The following is a 22,405-nucleotide window of genomic DNA, read 5'->3' as shown; positions in this document are numbered from 1 at the left end:
GCAGAGCATAATTATGTCATGTGATGTCAATAGACCTCTTTCACACTTCCTGACCTGAATCTCAACCATATTCCAACTGAAAACAGAGACATAAGGTATAGTCCATTGGACATGGGTATAGTAGATTCTCTGTGGTTGTCTGTGTCTCAGTTGGTGGAACACTTGCACTGCCAAGATTGGGGGTTTGATTCCCGCTGGGAGAACCCATATGAAAACGTACGCACACGCTACTGTCAGTCAATTTCGATAAAAGCTTCTACAAAATGTCACATATGATATGATCATTAACCGACTGCATGGCTAGCTCCACCACATAGATCTGGTTTTATGTAGAAATACACTTCAACAAATGAACACAGTAGCATATTTGTGTTTTACATACCCTACCCCCCAAAAAAAGTTGTTTGATTTGCATTGTGTCTCAGGACATACAGTACAGTACTGTGACCGTGGAGAGAGAACAGGCTACATGGATCTACACCTCATTCAGTATTTAGTGACGTTGGTGTTTAGAGGCACTTTCTGATCAAGGAACTACATTCTCTTTCATTAGATCCTGTTCACGCTCAGATGGAACCAGTAATGAAGAAAATACATGCAATTGAACATGAGCAATTCATATATGTCATATGCAAAAATGAATAGATTGTGTCAACCACTTTGTAGACAACACAATAAACACAGCGAATTCACTTATTTATGTAGTACTACAATAACCTGCCTTTACTGTAAATATCGCGCCAGATGCAGTTTCTCGTGAAGTGACAGCACAGTTTACTGTAAATATCGCGCCAGATGCAGTTTCTCGTGAAGTGACAGCACAGTTTACTGTAAATATCGTGCCAGATACAGTTTCTTGTGAAGTGACAGCACAGTTTACTGTAAATATCGAGCCAGATACAGTTTCTCATGAAGTGACAGCACAGTTTACTGTAAATATCGAGCCAGATACAGTTTCTCATGAAGTGACAGCACAGTTTACTGTAAATATCGAGCCAGATACAGTTTCTCATGAAGTGACAGCACAGTTTACTGTAAATATCATGCCAAATGCAGTTTCTCGTGAAATGACAGCACAGTTTACTGTAAATATCGCACCAGATGCAGTTTCTCGTGAAGTGACAGCACAGTTTACTGTAAATATCGCACCAGATGCAGTTTCTCGTGAAGTGACAGCACAGTTTACTGTAAATATCGAGCCAGATACAGTTTCTCGTGAAGTGACAGCACAGTTTACTGTAAATATCGCGCCAGATGCAGTTTCTCGTGAAGTGACAGCACAGTTTACTGTAAATATCACGCCAGATGCAGTTCCTCGTGAAGTGACAGCACAGTTTTTGCAGTATCTGCACCCCTGTATAACTGCATCCTGCCTATGAGAGAAATTTTTACTGTGACTAAGAGCCAAGTGGCATGAGCTCTGTGATCTATAACCCAGGAGACACATCTACAACATCCAGTGTAACAATGAGGCTAAGGCTTCATCCCCATTCTCAAAACAACTCCACCAGTGTTGCACGTTAGCAGCAGCTTCTGGAAAGGTTCATTAGGCGGCAAAGAGGAAATGAAAGGGTTTACTGAGGTCCTTTCCACAGGAAGGAGACACCCAGCAGACAGCAGGGCACATGCACTCTGATAGACTGTCAGCTGGTTCCAAATGGAACCCTACACAGTGCATTTCTTTTGATCAGAACCCTATGGGCCCAGGTCGAAATAGAACAGTATATAGTGAAGAGTGTGCCAATTTGGACACAACCTCCGTGTAAGGTCAGAGTGATGAGACGTGGAGGGACTGTTATTGTCCAGGGGAAGTGGTGCAGCTTAACCCTGGTTCCTGCTGAGGGAGAGAGGGAGAGCCTGCCTGTTTTCTCAGGCATACATCTCATACTATAGGAGGGTGGTTGGCAGTGGAGTCTCCTCAGAGGAGGAAGGGGAGGACCATCCACCTCAGTAAATTTCACTAAAATAAAAAATAATGAAAGTTATTATTTTTTAAATAAAATACTAAATATATTCACATCACCAAATAAATTGTTTAAAACATACTGTTTTGCAATGAAGGTCTACAGTAGCCTCAACAGCACTCTGAAGGGTACCACGGATTACAGCTAGTTTCCGTCCTCCTGCGTACATTGACTTCAATACAAAACCTAGGAGGCTCATGGTTCTTACCCCATTCCACAGACTTAAACAGCAATTACGTTCGGAGGACGTCTTCCAACCTATCAGAGTTGCTGCAGCATGAACTGACATGTTGTCCATCCAATCAAAGGGTCAGATAATGAATCTAGTACTAAAATCATACGCTACAGCTAGCTAGCACTGTAGTGCATAAAAGGTGGTGAGTAGTTGGCTCAGAGAAATATAATAGCTAACAGATTAATTCCTTCAAAATGAAAAGAGCAGCAAGACAAAGAGCTAGCTATATTTTGTTGTATTTTTCCCCCTTTTATTTTCACTTAGCCAAGTCAAGGTAAGCTTGGCTTGGCTTGGCTTGATCTGGGATCTGGGATTCAGGGGTGTATTCATTATGGATTCATAATAACCCATAACCCTATTACAGGGGCTGTATCACTGGCTTACTGGTGCTCTTAGGGGGGGTGCGTCACTTGAATGGGTTGAGTCACTGACGGCATCTTCCTGTCTGGGTTGGCGACCCCCTTGGGTTGTTCAGTGGCGGAGATCTTTGTGGGCTATACTCGGCCTTGTCTCAGGATGGTAAGTTGGTGGTTGAAGATATCCCTCTAGTGGTGTGGGGGCTGTGCTTTGGCAAAGTGGGTGGGGTTATATCCTTCCTATTTGGCCCTGTCTGGGGTATCATCGGATGGGGCCACAGTGTCTCCTGACCCCTCCTGTCTCAGCCTCCAGTATTTATGCTGCAGTAGTTTTGTGTCGGGGGGCTAGGGTCAGTTTGTTATATCTGGAGTACTTCTCCTGTCTTATCCGGTGTCCTGTTTGAATTTAAGTATGCTCTCTCTAATTCTCTCTTTCTCTCGAAGGACCTGAGCCCTAGGACCATGCCTCAGGACTACCTGGCATGATGACTCCTTGCTGTCCCCAGTCCACCTGGCCGTGCTGCTTCTCCAGTTTCAACTGTTCTGCCTGTGGCTATGGAATCCTGACCTGTTCACCGGACCTGTCCCAGACCTGCTGTTTTCAACTCTCTAGAAACAGCAGGAGTGGTAGAGATACTATGAAAATCGGCTATGAAAATCCAACTGACATTTACTCCTGAGGTGCTGACTTGCTGCACCCTCGACAACTACTGTGATTTTTATTATTTGACCATGCTGGTCATTTATGAACATTTGAACATCTTGGCCATGTTCTGTTATAATCTCCACCTGGCACAGCCAGAAGAGGACTGGCCACCCCTCATAGCCTGGTTCCTCTCTAGGTTTCTTTCTTAGGTTTTGGCCTTTCTAGGGTGCTTTTCCTAGCCACTGTGCTTCTACACCTGCATTGCTTGCTGTTTGGGGTTTAAGGCTGGGTTTCTGTACAGCACTTTGAGATACCAGCTGATGTACGAAGGGCTATATAAATACAGTTGATTTGATTTGATTCGGGGGTGTATTCATTGTGTCTTGCAACGGAAACTGATTACGGAAATTGGAGTTGATTAGTAATGCCTGATGAGTGTCTATAAATTCCTGTATGTCATGTGAGCTGATTGAGATGGTAGTTGCTTCTAGAGAATGAAGTTAATTTATGAGCTGCCTCAGTCTAGTCTTCCTTCTCCTCATAATTTAATATAGAAATTGAATGCTCCACTCTGAACCCTCCAAACAGTGTATTACATAAGATTTTTTCCCTCTAACGTTAAAACACTAACATGAAGCCATCTTGTGAGGGCCTTCCGAGTGGCACAGTGGTCTAATGCACTTCATCGCAGTGCTAGAGGCATCACTACATACCTGGGTTCGATCCCAGGCCGTATCACAACCCGCCATGATCGGGAGTCCCATAGGGCAACACCGCATTGTTCCAGCATTGTCCGGGTTAGTGGAGGGTTTGGCCAGGGGGGCTTTACTTGGCTCTTTGCACTCTAGCAATTCTTGTGGCGGGCTGACTGACCCTGGTCGTCAGTTGAACAGTGTGTTTCCTCAGACATATTGGTGGGGCTTCTGGGTTAAGCGGGCGGGTGTTAAGACGCACAGTTTGGCAGGTTTCAGAGGATGCGTGGCCTTGTGAGCCGTCAGGGAGTTGCAGCAATGAGACAAGATTGAAATTGGGGAGAAAAAAAATATCTACACACTGTAAGTCCTTCATTTAGAGCATGTCAGGGGTTACAGCTATATATATACTAAAACATTTCCCCAACTTAAACAAGTGGCTGAGCTGCCGTTTTGTTGGAGAACAAATCGCAGACTAACTTTAGAGGCTGTATGTGGCGAGATGAAGGAAACAACGCGAGTGAGGAAATCCTGTTCAGACCGTCTCCACAGTAGCAGTGATGGACATAGATCTGCTTTGTCCCCACGGAAGGAAGGTAACATTTGCTCCCACCTGATTCATTTCTTATTGGTACAGTGGAGACATGGTTTCAAAAGCGATGAAGTGATGAAAATAGTCAGACGCACTCCAGTCAATTATAGATAAAAGCCTTCTGTGCACCAAAGAAAATCAGGAAGACTGGTCCACTTAACAAATGAAATGATGGACTTGCTCCTTCCAGATAACCATTTCAGGACCGATTTGAGCCGAATGAGTTTTACGTAGAAAGGATGGAGGATAAGAGCCTTCACTGAAACTCAAATCAAATGCAATTTTATTTGTCACGTGCCGAATACAACAGGATACAGTGAAATGCTTACTTACAAGCCCTTAACCAAGAAAATACCCCCCCCCAAAAAAAAAATTAAGAAATAAAATAGCAGCAGTAAAAAAATAAAAAAAAAAGCGGGCCTGTTCAGGAGACTTATGGCTTGGAGGTAGAAGCTATTTAGTAGCCTCTTGGACCTAGACTTGGTGCTCCGGTACCACTTGCAGTGCCGTAGCAGAGAGAACAATCTATGACTAGGGTGGCTGGAGTCTTTGATTATTTTTAGGGCCTTCCTCTATACCAGGCGGTGTCAGAGGTCCTGAATGGCAGGAAGCTTGGCCCCAGTGATGTACTGGGCCGTTCGTACTACCCTCTGTAGTACCTTGCGGTCAGAGGTCGAGCAATTGCCGTACCTGGCAGTGTTGCAACCCGTCAGGATGCTCTCAATGGTGCAGCTGTAAAACCTTCTGACGATCTCAGGACCCATGTCTTACCAGAGGCTGCTGTTCTATCCTGCCGATAGAGTGTTTAACCCGCCAGCTGTATGTTCTTAATGTCGCTGTTCAACCACAACTCAGTGAAACATAGCTAACAGGACAGAAGGCCTGATCCTCACAAGACACCCTGAACTTTTTCCGCAAAATCTCTGTTTCCTTCTCCAGCGAATGACGGGGAACTGGGCCTGGTCGGGTGTCTGTAGTATCTCCTCCCATCCGACTCATTGAAGAAAAACTCTTGGTCTAATCTGAGGTGAGTAATCCCAGTTCGGATGCCCAGAAGCTATTTTCTGTCATAAGAAACTGTAGCAGCAATATTATGTACAAAGTAAGTTATGAACAACGCAAAAAAAAAAACACAAAATAGCATGGTTGGTAAGAGCAGACAAGATGGCAGCCATCTCCTCCGGCGCCATCATCCAAGTCAGACAAAGTCACTGAGAATCTTCACAACTTCCTGTTTTATAACAGGTTTAGTTATTTTCCTGGTAGATACATCAGTCGTCCATCTCTATCCTTTAATCATCAAAGCTAACCAGTTAAACAACCCTAACCCTCCAAACATCCCCTTGTACATATTTTACTTTCATTATTCAAACAGTATGAATATGGCCTGTAGGAAGATGACACTTTTGTATCCATTTGACAAAAGAAGAAAAACCTCCAGTCCAGAAAAACAAAAGCAGTAATGGACCACATGGTGATGAAAACATGCTTTCAACACAGCGGAGACAAAGTGACACGGATGTTGTTGATTTTGAATCCGGCTCTTCATTGAAAGGCTATCAGGGTTTAACACTGGCTTGTTAAGCCGCAGTCCTGGATGTGGTACGTCAGGACGGCACTTCCGTAAACAGTTGGTCTGTAGAAATGTTAGATGTTCACGCTAAGTGTTTACATGAAGGATGTGGGGAATGTTGGTTCATTTCCAACTACACTGACTTTCATTTGTGTTTCGGGTTGTTTTGCAGGGTTCAAATCCGGCTGGGGCGAATATACAGGAGAATGCACAGTGTATGCTGAATGCAAGTGTCTGTTGCCATGACGCAGGTGAAGTCAGGTTAGCTATAATAAAATACCTAATATCTATAGAGACAAGATATGCATTTTTTGTATTTTAACAGCGAAGACATATTGAGACTTGGGTCTTGTGCCACACACTCTAAAATGCAGTAATGGAAAGCGCAAATAAACCATCTCAAATCACCCAGGAAAACAGTTACATTATTCCATAAATAAGTCTCCGATCAATACTTTAAGCTGCCGAACGGCATCAGAACATCAAGATGAAATGTATTTAGAGTTTTGTTCCAGCAATAAGGTGCATTCAAATTAAAATCGAATTGACCTAGCTTGGTGTAGATCCTAGGAACCTAAGACCAATCCTGTGACAGAATTTATAGAGCGGTTACATCATAATCAGATTCAGCCATTCTGATTCGTCTTACACAATGATACCTCAGTTGCTTAAAAGCTTGCTAGTCCGGACCCGAGCCTGGGTTCCTGGCCTTGACCCAAGCATCGTCTCTTATGAATGATCTCTGATATTTCCGGAGTGTACCAGGCAGTAAACGGAGTCATTTCCTTCCAGTTAGTACCACCGCCATGTGCAAAAGATAGGTAGGGAGAGGATAGTTTGTTAGACAAATATTTTACAATCCTGAATAACAACGTTTAGAGAACTAGCACTTAACGTTGAAGAAGTGATATGGAAAATGTGGATGATTTTTAAATAGATGTCAAAGAGAGCAGAAAGGTTTAACTTCCATTTACTTACTTGGATTCATCCTAATGCCGCTGAGAAAACGTCATTCACAAAGCAGCTGCTAAGCATCACCATCTATGGATCTGGCAAAATCTGTCAGAAACATTATCCATAAGCAATGTTTTATCAGTAGAAGACGTGTTTCTAAGCTCTTAGAACCCTTTTCAGGTTATGACTTCCTACTGTAGGCTACTGTAACAGAACAACTTTAAACCCGTCCCCTCGCCCATACCCGGGCGCGAACCAGGGACCCTCTGCACACATCAACAACAGTCACCCACGAAGCATCGTTACCCATCGCTCCACAAAAGCCACGGCCCTTGCAGAGCAAGGGGAACTACTACTTCAAGGTCTCAGAGCAAGTGACGTCACCGATTGAAACGCTATTTAGCGCGCACCACTAACTAAGCTAGCCGTTTCACATCCGTTACACTACTACAGGACCATTGTAGATCTCCAGACCTCAATTACTCAAGGCAGTTACAGTTATGTAACCAAGGGAAACTCAGATTCAAAAGCGAAGTGAAGTTTGTAACCATGAGACCTGGTCCTCCATGAATGTGTAATATGGGGGATTTACACATACAGAACCATTCCTGTAGCCAATAATAAGCCACTTTTTTATACTCAAGGTCCTCGGGGATAAAACTAAAAAATGCACAGGTTCTTTACATCACAGGAATAATCAGGCCAGAAGTAATACGACAAAACATTTAGTTAGCTCAGCAATTCAATGCAAGCTTGTTCTTGGGCACATCGGTCTCCACAACATCAAACACCTAGCACTCTGAAGATTGTCGTTTGATAAACATGGTTATGTCGTTACAGCCTCATAATATTCCACTAGGTATCACAATGATACCATGTTTCAGATCTTCTGGCCAAAGCAATACAAATATTACAACCCTAAAACACATGCCATCTTCCCATGGCCCGCCAGTCTACACACAGAAAACTAGATCTCCCGAATGAGAGACCACACACAGCTTTTATACCAAAAGCCATTCCCTTAATTTGGCAATTACAGACACCTGGCGCTGAAAGACACCTGTTACAAACGTTTCCCACTGCAAGTGGAGATGAGAAAGCTATGGGAGTGGATGACCAGCCAGTTCAGAATTTCGCTCAAAAGTTGAAGGATGATACATTGATTGGAAAGAATGTGGATTTTGTGGCATTTATTGCAGATGTGATTAATTGCACTGCCCAAACAAACAAGAAGTCTAAAAAACTGGACTTAATTGAAGGTGTGGGTGAAAGATTTTTGGTCTTCAGGAATTAGCAGCCGAAGCACTGCAGGGAATACTGAAAGAAGATGTCATCTGTCCCCTCAGGCCCCTGAGCCTGTGTAGAGATTTGATTTGGATTGGACAGTGACCAAAGTAGTGGGATGGTTTTTTGATTTATCATTATACATTTTTGCACTTTGTATGATGTCATTTGTCTACAGTTGACTACCCGTACAGTAGGTGATGGAATGGACATTACATTTATGTGAATGCCACGTTACCAAAGAAGGAGATTTTCATGAACCTTGTGGGATTAGCTCTGGAGTATGGCCTTCCTTTGATGCCATCTGAGTCACTCCAGTTGAGCGGTTAGTGCTGCAGTAGATTCAAAGAGACAGGCTTGTTGCAATGGTTCCCAAACTTTTTATAGTCCCCTTCAAGCATTCAACCTCCAGCTGCGTACCCCCCTCTGGCACCAGGGTCAACGCACACTTAAATGTTGTTTTGTGCCATAATTGTAAGCCTGCCACACACACACACACACACACACACACACACACACACACACACACACACACACACACACACACACACACACACACACACACACACACACACACACACACACACACACACACACACACACACACACACACACACACACACACGCACACTAAACTATACATTTATTAAATTTAAGAATTTGTTTTTGTCACAACCCAGCTAGTGGGAAGTGACAAAGAGCTCTTATAGGACCAGGGCACAAATAATAATATAATAATAATCAATCATTTAGATCTTTATTTAGCCATCTTACTCATCAAAAAAATAAATGTCCCTTTTTCAGGACCCTGTCTTTCAAAGATAATTTGTAAAAATCTGAATAACTTCACAGATGTTCATTGTAAAGGGTTTAAACACGGTTTCCCTGCTCATCTGCGTGAAATTGCCTTAGGCATACTGCACGGAGGCATGAGGACTGCAGGTGTGGCCAGGGCAATAAATTGCAATGTCCGTACTGTGAGACGCCTAAGACAGTGCTACAGGGAGACAGGACAGACAGCTGATCATCCTCTCAGTGGCAGACTACGTGTAACAACACCTGCACAGGATCAGTACATCTGAACATCACACCTGCGGGATAGGTACTGGATGGCAACAACAACTGCCCGAGTTACACCAGGAACGCACAATCCCTCCATCAGTGCTCAGACTGTCCACAATAGGCCGAGAGAGGCTGTACTGAGGGTTTGTAGGCCTGTTGTAAAACAGGTCCTCACCAGACATCACCGGCAACAACGTCGCCTATGGGCACGAACCCACCGTCACTGGACCAGACAGTTCTGGCAAAAAACGCTCTTCACTGACGAGTCGCGGTTTTGTCTCACCAGGGGTGATGGTCGGATTCAGGTTTATCATCGAAGAAATGAGTGTTACACCGAGGCCTGTACTCTGGAGAGGGATCAATTTGGAGGTGGAGGGTCCATCATGGTCTGGGGTGGTGTGTCACAGCATCATCGGACTGAGCTTGTTGTCATTGAAGGCAATCTCATCGCTGTGCATTACAGGGAAGACGTCCTCCTCCCTCATGTGCTACCCTTCCTGCAGGCTCATCCTAACATGACCCTCCAGCATGACAATGCCACCAGCCATACTGCTCATTCTGTGTGAGATTTCCTGCAAGACAGGAATGTCAGTGTTCTGCCATGGCCAGTGAAGAGCCCAGATCTCAATCCCATTGAGCACGTCTGGGACCTGTTGGATCAGAGGGTAATTACTATCCCCACAGTAACAAACAAATGTGTCCCTTGTGCCACATACATTGGTCAATACTGAAACACTGCATTATAAACTCAGCAACAAAAGAAATGTCCCTTTTACAGGACATTCCCAGGAATGTCTGGGAACTTGCAGGTGCTTTGGTGGAAGAGTGGGATAACATCTCACAGCAAGAACTGGCACATCTGGTGCAGTCCATGAGAAGGAGATGCACTGCAGTACTTAATGCAGCTGGTGGACACACCAGATACTGACTGTTACTTTTGATTTTGACCCCCCCTTTGTTTAGGGACACATTATTCCATTTCTGTTAGTCACATGTCTGTGGAACTTATTTAGTTTATGTCTCAGTTGTTGAATCTTGTTATGTTCATACAAATATTTACACATGTTATGTTCGCTGAAAATAAACGCATTTGACAGTGAGAGGATGTTTCTTTTTTTGCTGAGTTTAGTACCTCTTCCTCAATGTCATTGGTCCATACTGGCACACTGCATTATAGTACCTCTTCCTCAATATCATCTGGATATTACACTACTTATTTTTTATGTTTTCCCAGAGAACGTCAAGAATGGAAGTGTGATCTCTGAGCTGCCATAGTAGAGCCCTCTCTCTCCCACTCCCCTCTCTCACCCCTCTCTCTCCCTCTCCCCTCTCTCTCCCACTCCCCTCTCTCTCCCACTCCCCTCTCTCAATCTCTCTCTCCGCCCCACTCTCTCTCTCCCTCTCTCCCCTCTCTCTCTCACTCTCTCTCCCCTCTCTCTCCCTCTCCCCTCTCTCTCCCACTCCCCTCTCTCCCACTCCCCTCTCTCAATCTCTCTCTCCGCCCCACTCTCTCTCTCCCTCTCTCCGCCCCTCTCCCTCTCTCCCCTCCCCTCTCCCTCTCTGCCCCCCTCTCTCTCGTTTCTGCCCCCCTCTCTCTCGTTTCTGCCCCCCCCACTCTCTCTCCCCCTCTCTCTCCCCCTCTCTGCCCTCTCTCTATTACCCCCCTTCCCCTTGGTACGTGAGTGCTTACAGTCCCTGTGTGAATAACCCTGAGGCAGAGAGAACTCCATTCTCAATCAGTCGCAGCTCTCTGTCCGTCTAAGACTGCCGTATTGGAACATGAATTATTAATGCATCAGAGCGTGAGATGCATACTTGGTCCGATTGACTAAATTAATAGTATAAATAAAAAATGATCAAGCCACAGGCTGAGACACACTGCTTATTCTGTGACTGACAGTAAACGCCTCGATTAGACCAATAGCGTCGTTGCGTTTTGGTACACCAAGAAGTACATTCATTACCAGTGGAACGCTACGTTTGCCTTGCAGCCTTGCATTTACTGAACATATGTGTCAAACTGTATGTGTAGACGGCTCGACAGAAATGGTAGCAGAAGGTGAATGTTGACCTTTTGCTTCACACATATCCAGATGATGCTGCGTACCATTTTGCGCAATGACGCTGTTGGTGTGATCGAGGCATTTATTAGGAAGTGAGGGGCTTTGTCTGCCTCTGTCCATGCAATTTCCAGCGCTTTTCCTCACTTCCCACTGGGCAAAAACTGGTTAAATAAATGTTGTTTCCACGTAATTTTATCCTCCCCCCCAAAAAAATCTATGTGATGACGTTGAATCAAAACGTATTTGAAAAAAAGTCATCAACATCACAGCTTTTCAGGGTATTTCACCACATTTTTGTTCCACCTAAATCCAATGACATGGTGAAATGCTTAGTTGATTTCACATTGAATTCACGTCAGTTGACAACTCAATGAAACGTAAAACAAAACCATACGTTGAACTGACTGACATCTGTGTGCGGTGGGGTTATCTATCAGTGGGAATTAGTAAATTACCACATCATTCACATAGATGACACAGACATGACCTGCGGAATGAGCTCTCTGTCTTTCTTCAGTCTCTCTATCTCCATTGATATGTCTGTTCTCCACTCTGTCAATACTTACTTACCATTACTCCTTTTGGGAGCAGAGGCCATCCACGACTCCTCTCCATCATTCCGTTCTGGGCAGTCCACCACTGGTAGGAGATCTTTCTGTTCACACACTGTTTTTCTTTGAAAATCGATCTCTAAAAACAGCCCCCAAGGTTGTTGAACTGTGAAATGTTTCAGTGTTCTCACATGTTTTTCTGTCAATACAAGCGTACGTTTAGTTAGTAATATAGTCTTTGGGAAAATGTTTAATTGAATTATGCTCCATATTGTTATCAGACCTACTTCAATGATCTTCAATATTATGTATTCTTTCCTTACAATTTCATGATTGTTTCCTCTGTTAATAAGCCCTATAAAACAAAACACTATCAGTTCCAGGAAATGAATAGAAAATATGTATTTTGGTGCAAATATCATCAAATATAAAGCACACACAGCAAAGTTTTATCACGAATGCCAGAAGGTGGTGGATTTCAGTGCTGAAGCAGGAAAGAGTATGGCTAAACAAGGTTCTCAAATAGGAAAACATTTCTCTCCAAACTTAAAATATACGACCACTCAAAACATAACACATTTGACTGTATCCAAACGAACGCATATATGAAAACACTCAATAAATCTGTCAAACATGGAAATGTAATGACTAATATATTGTAAAGCTGTGATCTAGCAGATGTGGGGTCTGGTGTGGGCCATCACCAGTCACGGAGGACATAAATAGGATGTAAAACAGTTGAAGGTGAGGTCAAGTGACATCTGTTTTCCTCTGGTATTCCTCTGCTCCCTACAGGTCAGGGCCGGCTGGGAGGAGAGTTACGCTTCCTAGAGAGAGGCCTGAGAGCCACCACACCCAGTCCCTCTCCCCATCTTCCCCTTGTCACACACACACAATCACATGGGGAAACGACGAGAGGAATTGGGGAAACGACGAGAGGAATTGAGATCACATTACACCCTGCCCTATTGTATTGTATAGGCATGTATAACAGAAAGCAGCCAAACTAAAGCACAAGGTGATTTAGCGTTTAGAGACCTTGGGACTATATCTAATTTATCTTTACATTTTTATAAAAAATACATTTAAGTGAAACATTTTTTAAACTAAAAGGTTTTCTATCTGCAATCCAATTACAAGCCTGGACAAATACAGACGGAACAATCAGAACACGTCTTTGCCATCTCCCTCTAGGTATGGTCTAGGCTTGTCTAGGCAGCAATAATGGCTGGCAAGCCAAAAAAAACAACACTGTCAGAAAATGTCTGAGTAAATGATGTTGTTCAGCGATGACAGTAATTCGTCTGATGATCATAATCCAAATTTAATTTGTCACATGCGCTGAATACATTTACATTTAAGTCATTTAGCAGACGCTCTTATCAGGTAAATGGCATTACTGTGAAATGCTTACTTACAAGCCCTTAACCAACAATATATTTCTTAATGTAGTTGATGTGTTCTGACTCTTTGTTGGTAAAATAGTGTTATTCTATCATGTATGTATTCAAATAGCTACAGTCGTCTTAAAAATTTAACATGTCGTATTCAGTAGCGTGTGATAGAACTTTATAGCTGAACCCAGATTGATATCTTCAGAGCCATAAAGTTCTCTCTGTGATTGCACCCCCCCAAAAAAAACGGATTTACAAATGTCTGAGGATATTCATACTTTAGCTACCTTCGAGATGAGAACCTTACTTGGTTATGAAAGAAGAATTCACTACAAAACATTTCTGTGATCTGAGATGAGATCTGAGATGTGAAAACTTTGATGCTCAATATGTCAAATTAAATTGTATTTGTCACATGCGTCATAAACAACAGGTGTAGACTAAACAGTGAAACGCTAACTTACGGGCTACACAATGCAAAGAGAAAAATAGAAAAACAATAGAAAATAATTGTATCGATAACTTGACTAAGTATTGTCCCGTGTGGCTCAGTTGGTAAAGCATGGCACTTGAAATGCCCGGGTTGTGGGTTTGATTCCCACAGGGGACCAGTACCAACAATATGACAATGTATGCATTCACTACTGTAAGTTGCTCTAAATAAATAAATACATGAGGTACCAGTAATGAGTCGATGTGCAGGGGTAAGAGGGAAGTGATGTAGATACTGTATGTACATAAACAACAGTATGTGGACACCTGCTCGTCCAACATCTCATTCCAAAATCATGGACATTAATATGGAGTTGGTCCTCGCCCTTTGCTGCTATAACAGCCTCTACTCCTCTGGGAAGGCTTTCCACTAGATGTTGGAACATTTCTGCGGGGACTTGCTTCCATTCAGCCACAAGAGCATTAGTGAGGTCGGGCACTGATGTTGGGCGATTAGACCTGGCTCACAGTCGGCGTTCCAATGGATGATTAGGCCTGGCTCGCAGTCGGCGTTCCAATGGACGATTAGGCCTGGCTCGCAGTCGGCATTCCAATTCATCACAAATTTGTTTGAGGTCAGGGCTCTGTGCAGATCAGTCAAGTTCTTCCACACCAATCTCGACAAACCATTACTGTATGGACCTCGCTTTGTGCACGGGGCCATTGTCATGCTGTAACAGGATATGTATGGCCTTACCACAAAGTTGGAAGCACAGAATCGTCTAGAATGTCATTGTATGCTGTAGCATTAAGATTTCCCTTCACTGGAACTAAGGAGCCTAGCCCAAACAATGAAAAACAGCCCCAGACCATTATTCCTCCTCCACCAAACTTTACAGTTGGCACTATACATTGGGGCAGGTAGCGGTCTCCTGGCATCCGCCAAACCCAGATTCTTCCGTCGGACTGCCAGATGGTGATGTGTGATTCATCACTCCTCGTTACCATTGCTCCAGAGTCCAATGACGGCGAGCTTTACACCACTCCAGACGACGCGACGACGCTTGGCATTGCGCACAGTGATCTTAGGCTTGTGTGCGGCTGCTCTGCCATGGAAACCCATTTCATGAAGCTCCCGATGAACAGTTGTTGTGCTGACATTGCTTCCTGAGGCAATTGGGAACTCGGTAGTGAGCGTTGCAACAGAGGACAGATGTGCTTCAGCACTCAGCGGTCCTGTTCTGTGAGCTTGTGTGGCCTACCACTTCGTGGCTGAGCCGTTGCTGCTCCTAGACATTTCCACATCACAATAACACAGTTGACCGTAGAAACTCTAGCAAACTCTAACTGACTTGTTGGAAAGATGGAATACTATGACGTTGCCACTTTGAAAGTCACTGAACTCTTCAGTCAGGCCATTCTACTGCAAATGTTTGTCTATGGAGATTGCATGGCTGTGTTCTCGATTATATACACCTGTCAGCAACGGGTGTGGCTACAATAGCTGAATCCACTAATTTGAAGGGGTGTCCACATACATTTGTATATATAGTGTCTAGGTAGATAATAAAAGGTAGATTATAAACAGTAGAAGCAGTGTATGTGATGAGTCAGAAGAGTTAGTGCAAAAGTATCAATGCAGATAGCCCTGGAAACTGTTTGGTTAACTATTTAGCAAGCAGTCTTATGGCTTGAGGATAGAAGCTGTTTTGGAACCTGTTGGTTCCAGACTGGGTACATCAGCACCGCTTGCCGTGCTGAAAAGTCCATGACTTGGGTGGCTGGAGTCTTTGACAATATTTAGGGCCTTATATGGGTGTGCGGGTCAGCTGTTAGTTCACCTGCTACTAACCCGTCCGCAACCAGCCAACGATATGTGACGAAGTGAACATTTCCAAATGATGTCAGTTGTGAAAACGACCCAACATGATTCTGATAAGATTTCAGTTTGGCTTGGATGCATATTTAATCTGGTTGAAATACTTTCAGCTTTTCTGATGCTGATAAAGACACCACCTCTACAGGCGGTATCTAACTGAGCATTCTCATTCTATCAAGATCCTGAAAGAAATCAATCCTAGTTCTCCACTCCTATTTGTGAGTCAAACGTTTGCTTCCATTTGTTCTATAATTTTACTGCAAGAATTGTACAATCGGTGTATCATTTTACTTAAATAAATGCTAAATTGTTCAGGAGTTAATATTAAGGCTATGTGGGAGGTTATAAACCTAGAGTCGGTGTCCAGATTTCAGTTTCCATTTAACAGATCTGAACAGTAGGATACAGTCCCCTTGATGTGCCAAGGCCTATTTGAAGTCCCCATCTTGTGACTGTAGAATTTGTAGAGCGCCTCACAATCATCACACTCAACATATCCAGCACTGCTATAATCCTCTTTCACCACTTCACCTAATCTTTCCCAGACATGACTTTTCTGGACCTCGTTTCTCTTTACTTTCAATTCTCCATCTCACAGCCTTTCTCTTATTGAATTCAATTCAGATGTAGTCCTTTTTGCCTCCGTGGATCGACTTTGAACTTTTTCTGCCCGGTCCCAAATCCATTTTGGCAATTGATGTGTAGGCTATTTGGAATGTGTACAGTTAGGCCATGAAGCTTGTATTTATATACTCATGCCAGATCGCCTAAAATAATGAAAGAACAACCTCAATGAAGCCTATAAGTTGCACAATAATAGTACATTTATGGATTTTTAAAGCTATTGTTTTCTCTTTATCAAAGAAAATGGTTAAGCTGTGACGAAATGTTCTCTTGCATGTGAGATGACGAGACTATATGAAATTCATATCATTCTTAATAAATATGAAAAAAGCACTCATCCCTTTTGTCACGTGTCCTCAGGCGATGAGAAGCCACCCTACTCGCAGCAGGAATTGACAACTGGTCAAGGTGTGGAGAAATGCTTCATGGGAAATATAAGATGAACAGCTTCTATATTTAAAGGTTTAATAGACAGACATACTCAGACGAGTGGGAAAACAGACACGTTACTCTAAGAGGTTCACAGCAAATCTCTCAGCCTCCAGCGGAGAGGGCTGACCTATTGCCTTATCTGTTCGCTGTTTCAGCCTTCCGTGCCCCGGTGCCAAAACATTAAATCAAGGTGTTGACCTTGGGGTTGAATAGACTATAAATTTGAAAAATCATAAATCGCTTAAGGACAACCATGGACGATTTTATGGATCAGAGGCCCAGATACCCGTTACTGAGACCTGCTTTAAGGTGAACTCTGGTCTTACAGAGAGTACCTAGAAGCCAAATTCCAATAGGGAATAATAATCAGAAAATATCATTCTTAATAACATATAGATACTGTGTGGGTCATCTATAGTAGCCATAGGGCTGGCCAATCTGACTGATCACTGCTCTCACGCTTAGTTTCACAAGGCTAAATAGTGTTATGGTCTGTAGCAGTGGTTCCCAAACTTTTTATAGTTCCGTACCCCTTCAAACATTCGAACTCCAGTTGCATACCCCCTCTAGCACCAGGGTCAGCGCACTCTCAAATGTTGTTTGTTGCTATCATTGTAAGCCTGCCACACACACTATATGATACATTTATTAAACATAAGAAATGAGTTTGTCACAACATTTTGCTCTTTAATTTCGCCATCTTACATATGAAACTTTATTTGTTCATTGTGAATAACCACAGGTTAATGAGAAGGGTGTGATTGAAAGGATGCACATAACTCTGCAATCTTGGGTTGTATTGGAGAGAGTCTCAGTCTTAAATCATTTTTCACACACAGTCTGCGCCTGTATTTAGTTCACTCTCACATAGGTACATGGTTGCAAAGGGCATCAGTGTCTTAGAGCGATTTGCCGAGGCAGGATACTCTGAGCGCAGCTCAATCCAGAAATCTGGCAGTGGCTTCTGATTGAATTCAATTTTCACAGAACCGCTTGCTGCAATTTCGATGAGGTTCTATTGTTCAGATATCGTTATGTGGACTGGAGGCAGGGCATGAGAGGGATAACGAATCCAGTTGTTTGTGTCATCCGTTTGGGGAAAGTACCTGCGTAATTGAGCACCCAACTCACTCAGGTGCTTCGCTATATCACATTTGACATTGTCCATAAGCTTGAGTTAATTTGCACACAAAAAATCATACAATGATGGAAAGACCTGTGTGTCGTCCTTGTTAATGCAGACAGAGAAGAGCTCCAACTTCTTAATCATTGCCTCAATTTTGTCTCGCACATTGAATATAATCCTAGATTCAGATCATTCAGGTGAGAAAAAACATCACCCAGACAGGCCAGTCGTGTGAGAAACTCCTCATCATCATGCAAACGGTCAGACAAGTGCAAATTATGGTCAGTAAAGAAAACTTTAAGCTCGTCTCTAAATACATTTTTAAAAACACGTCAAGACTTTGACACCACTTCTGTATGTTAAAAAACCGTTACATGGTCGCTGCCCATATCATTGCCTAGTGCAGAAAATACACGAGAATTCAGGGGCCTTGCTTTAACTAAGTTAACCATTTTCACTGTAGTGAAAATACTCTGATATACTACAGCTGTCAGCCAATCAGCATTCAGGGCTAGAACCACCCAGTTTATAATACATAATATAACACCACACCATAGTAGTTCATGTTTAATGATGTTTCATCCCCTCCTACCTCACCTGATAATGCATGTGAACTCAAATCAGTATAGAACAGGGCTCTCCTCCTGTAGGTTCTTCGCTCCAACCCTGTTCCTAGAGAGCTACCACCCTGTAGGTCTTCGCTCCAACCCTGTTCCTAGAGAGCTACCCTCCTGTAGGTTTTCGCTGTCAGGTATGGAGTGAACCAAGGGCTATATCTGGTTCTACATTTTTTGAATGGGGCATTCTTATTTAAGATGGTGAGCAAAGACCTTTTAAAGAAAAACTAGGCATCCTCTACTGACGGAATGAGGTCAGTATCCTTCCAGGATATCCGGGCCAGGTCGATTATAAAGGCCTGCTCGCTGAAGTGTTTTTGGGAGCGTTTGACAGTGATGAGGGGCGGTCGTTTGACCACAGACCCATTACGGACACAGGCAATGAGGAAGTGATCGCTGAGATCCTGATTGAAGACAGCAGAGGTGTATTTGGAGGGCAGGTTGGTTAGGATGATATCTATGAGGGTGCCCGTGTTTACGGATTTGGGGTTGTACCTGGTAGGTTCATTGATAATTTGTGTGCGATTGAGGGCATCAAGCTTAGATTGTAGGATGGCCGGGGTGTTATTAAAGATGTCCCAGTTTAGGTCACCTAACAGTACGAGCTCTGACGATAGATGGGGGGCAATCAATTCACATATGGTGTCCAGGGCACAGCTGGGGGCAGAAGGTGTTCTATAGCAAGCAGCAAATGAGAGCGCCTGGGGAATGGGAGTGGAGCTAGGCACTGCAGGGATTAACCTCTACATCACCAGAGGAATAGAGGAGTAGGAAAGGGTACGGCTAAAGGCTATAAGAACTGGTCGTCTAGTACGTTCGGGACAGAGAGTAAAAGGAGCAGGTTTCTGGGCACGGTAGAATAGATTCAAGGCATAATGTACAGACAAAGGTATGGTAGGATGTGAATACAGTGGAGGTAAACCTATGCATTGAGTGACGATGAGAGAAAAATAATTTAAATCAAGTGAGGTCACAGCATGTGTGGGAGGTGGAACTAAAGGGTTAGCTAAGGTTAGCTAAGGTGTATTGAGCGGTGCTAGAGGCTCTACAGTGAAATAAGGCAAAATCACTCATCAAAACAGCAATGGACCAGGCATATTGACATTAGGGAGAGGCATGCGTAGCAGAGTGATCATAGGGGTCCAGTGAGTAGCTTGGCGGGCTGGAGACAACGATTCAGACAGCTAGCGGCTAGCACATGGCTAGCACATGGGCATTCGGGGACGTCGCGACGGAGGAGCCAGTTGAAAACCCCCCTCGGGCAGATTACGTTGGTAGTCCAGTCGTGATGGATCGGCGAGGCTCCGTGTCGGCAGTAAAAGGGGTCCAGGCCAATTGGCAAAATAGGTATTGTAGCCCAAGGAGTGGCTGATGGACCTCTTCGGCCAGCCGGGAGATGATCCTAGCAAAGGCTAGCTCCAGGCTAATTGGTTCGTGCTTCGGGACAGAGACGTTAGCCAGGAGTGGCCACTCGGATAGCAGCTAGCTAGCTGCGATGATCCAGGTGAAAAGGTTCAGCTCTTGCGGTAGGAATCCGGAGATGTGTAGAAAAATAAGTCCGATATGCTCTGATTTGAATCGCGGTGTGCAGACTGGCTAGAGATGTCCGGGCTTAAGGTTAACTGATGACCGCTAGCTGATTGTAGGAGAGTATGTTGAAGTTGAGGTTAAGAAAAATATAAAAAATATGCAAAGAAAAAAAGAAATATACACGGGACACGAAGACAAAGATGTCTGACTGCCACGCCATTTTGGATCAATTCGTGAGCTGTTAATTAATTAATTAGCTGCTACTTGATCCAGTCTGTGTTTCCCTCTATGCTCCAGCCCTCTGGTCCAGACAGAGAGGCTTTAGTACCCTAATCATTTTCACCCCTCTGGATGACACTGATTACTCAAGTAACAAGTCTCAGTAAATTGCTGTGTTTGACCCATTCTGATACCTATGAAATTTGAATAGAAATTGAAATAGCTATTTTTGAATTCTCACAACCTTACGTCACCACAATCATGCTTTGTTGTGTTACCAAACTAACCTCTGTTCAACACAAAGTACTTTTCCAAACTTTTAGAAATATGCTAAATCTGAATGCGTTTTTAATATGATATTAAAGTCCATCTCCGTGCCACCATTGTTTATTTCAGTTTTTTGTTTTTATTTTCCCCACATATTTAATACATTATTCCAGTTTATAAAACCCAAAAGGATTAGCATTGTTATTGGTCTCATCTCTCTATCTGGGGATAGAACATCACAGAGCAATTCCACCTGTCAGAAGACTATTCCTCTCCTCCCTAATCTGGCTCAGCACATTCCACTGCCCCCCTCACAGCAGCTCTGACACACACACACACACACACACTACCATCTCCTTATCACCTAGCACACCTTAGAGATAAATTACATTTTTTTTTATTACCACATGCTTCGCTGCCTCCAAAGCACTGAGGGAGAACATCAAAGGTCAGGTGCTATCCTTGACCCAGCAGGTATACCACACAGTAGTCACCATAAAGAAATAAATCATGTTGTTTGTTTTGGGAGGGTTTGGGAGGGGGTTAACTGGGGAGGGGGGAGGTTTTACCGACCACTGTCATGGTTTACAGACAACTCAGACCATAAAAAGATGAGCCAACTTTGTGTCTAAGTATTTGTTCATCATATCTTGGTCTAGTTTGGATGGTCAACAAATCAGTAGTGGTGGCAGTTATAGCACTTTGCTCTTGGCAAAATTTTGCCAAATGTTTGCATTGAGTGGATGATATGACTAACCAACTATGCCTACAATAGACTCAGGATAACACCACAATGGGACATATTTTAAAGGAGGTGAACTGTAAACATCGGATGAAAAATGTAAAGTACACACTGTTTATACTGTTATTTCCTCACATTAGGTGGGGCTTCCCATGGTGAAATCCACAATCCAAGATGTAGTGGAGTTTACACTGTGTTCAGGTGGCCTTTCTTTAAAGGACACCAAGGAATGGAAATATTTGTGACATGTAACATTAAACAGAACGCGTGGTGATTTATGCGCAAGTAGATGGGATGATTGGGCGAATAGGAAAGAATATACGCTAGCAGTGAAGTTTAGGAATAGCCTGAGGAGCCATGCTTATGTTCCTAGCGCACTGATCTTTCAAAACAAAATGTGCTCTGGTATACTACAGTGATAAAACCAGTATTACTAGAAAGTATTCCTCATTGTTTCAGAGTATTGACACACTCCCCTGATGCCTGTTAGTCCATAATGGATGCATGTAGAGCAGCAGCACATTGTTTAAGTTAACTGACTTGCCTAGTTAAATAAAGGTTAAGAACAAATTCTTATTTACAATGACGGCCTACCGCGGAACAGTGGGTTAACTGCTTTGTTCAGGGGCAGAACGACAGATTTGTACCTTGTCAGCGCGGGGATTCAATCTACCAACCTTTCGGTTACTGGCCCAACACTCTAACCACTTTGTCTTGCTCACATTGAGGGAGAGGTTGTTGTCCTGGCACCACACTGCCAGGTCTCCGACCACCTCCATATAGACAGTCTCATCGTTGTCGGTGACGTCAGCAAACTTTATGATGGTGTTGGAGTCGTGTTTGGCCACGCAGTCGTGGGTTAACAGGGAGTACAGCTAGGGGACTAAGTACACACCCCTGAGGGGCCCAAATGTTGAGGATCAGCGTGGCAGTCGTGTTGTTGCTTACCATTGCAACCTGGGAGCAGAAAGTCCAGGATTCAGTTGCAGAGGGAGGTGTTTAGTCCCAGGGTCCTGGGAAAGGGAAGTGTGGAGTGCGATTGAGATTGCCTCATCTGTGGATCTGTTGGGGCAGTATGCAAATTGGAGTGGGTCTCGGGAGGTACTCAATGTCAACAGTGAAGAGACAACACCCAGAGTTCCTCTGTCCAGTGTCTGTGTTCTTTTGCCCA

The sequence above is a fragment of the Oncorhynchus gorbuscha genome, linkage group LG02 (genome assembly GCF_021184085.1).
Source record: "Oncorhynchus gorbuscha isolate QuinsamMale2020 ecotype Even-year linkage group LG02, OgorEven_v1.0, whole genome shotgun sequence".
In the NCBI taxonomy this organism is placed as follows: Eukaryota; Metazoa; Chordata; class Actinopteri; order Salmoniformes; family Salmonidae; genus Oncorhynchus; species Oncorhynchus gorbuscha.
Note: the sequence above shows the minus strand (reverse complement) of the source record.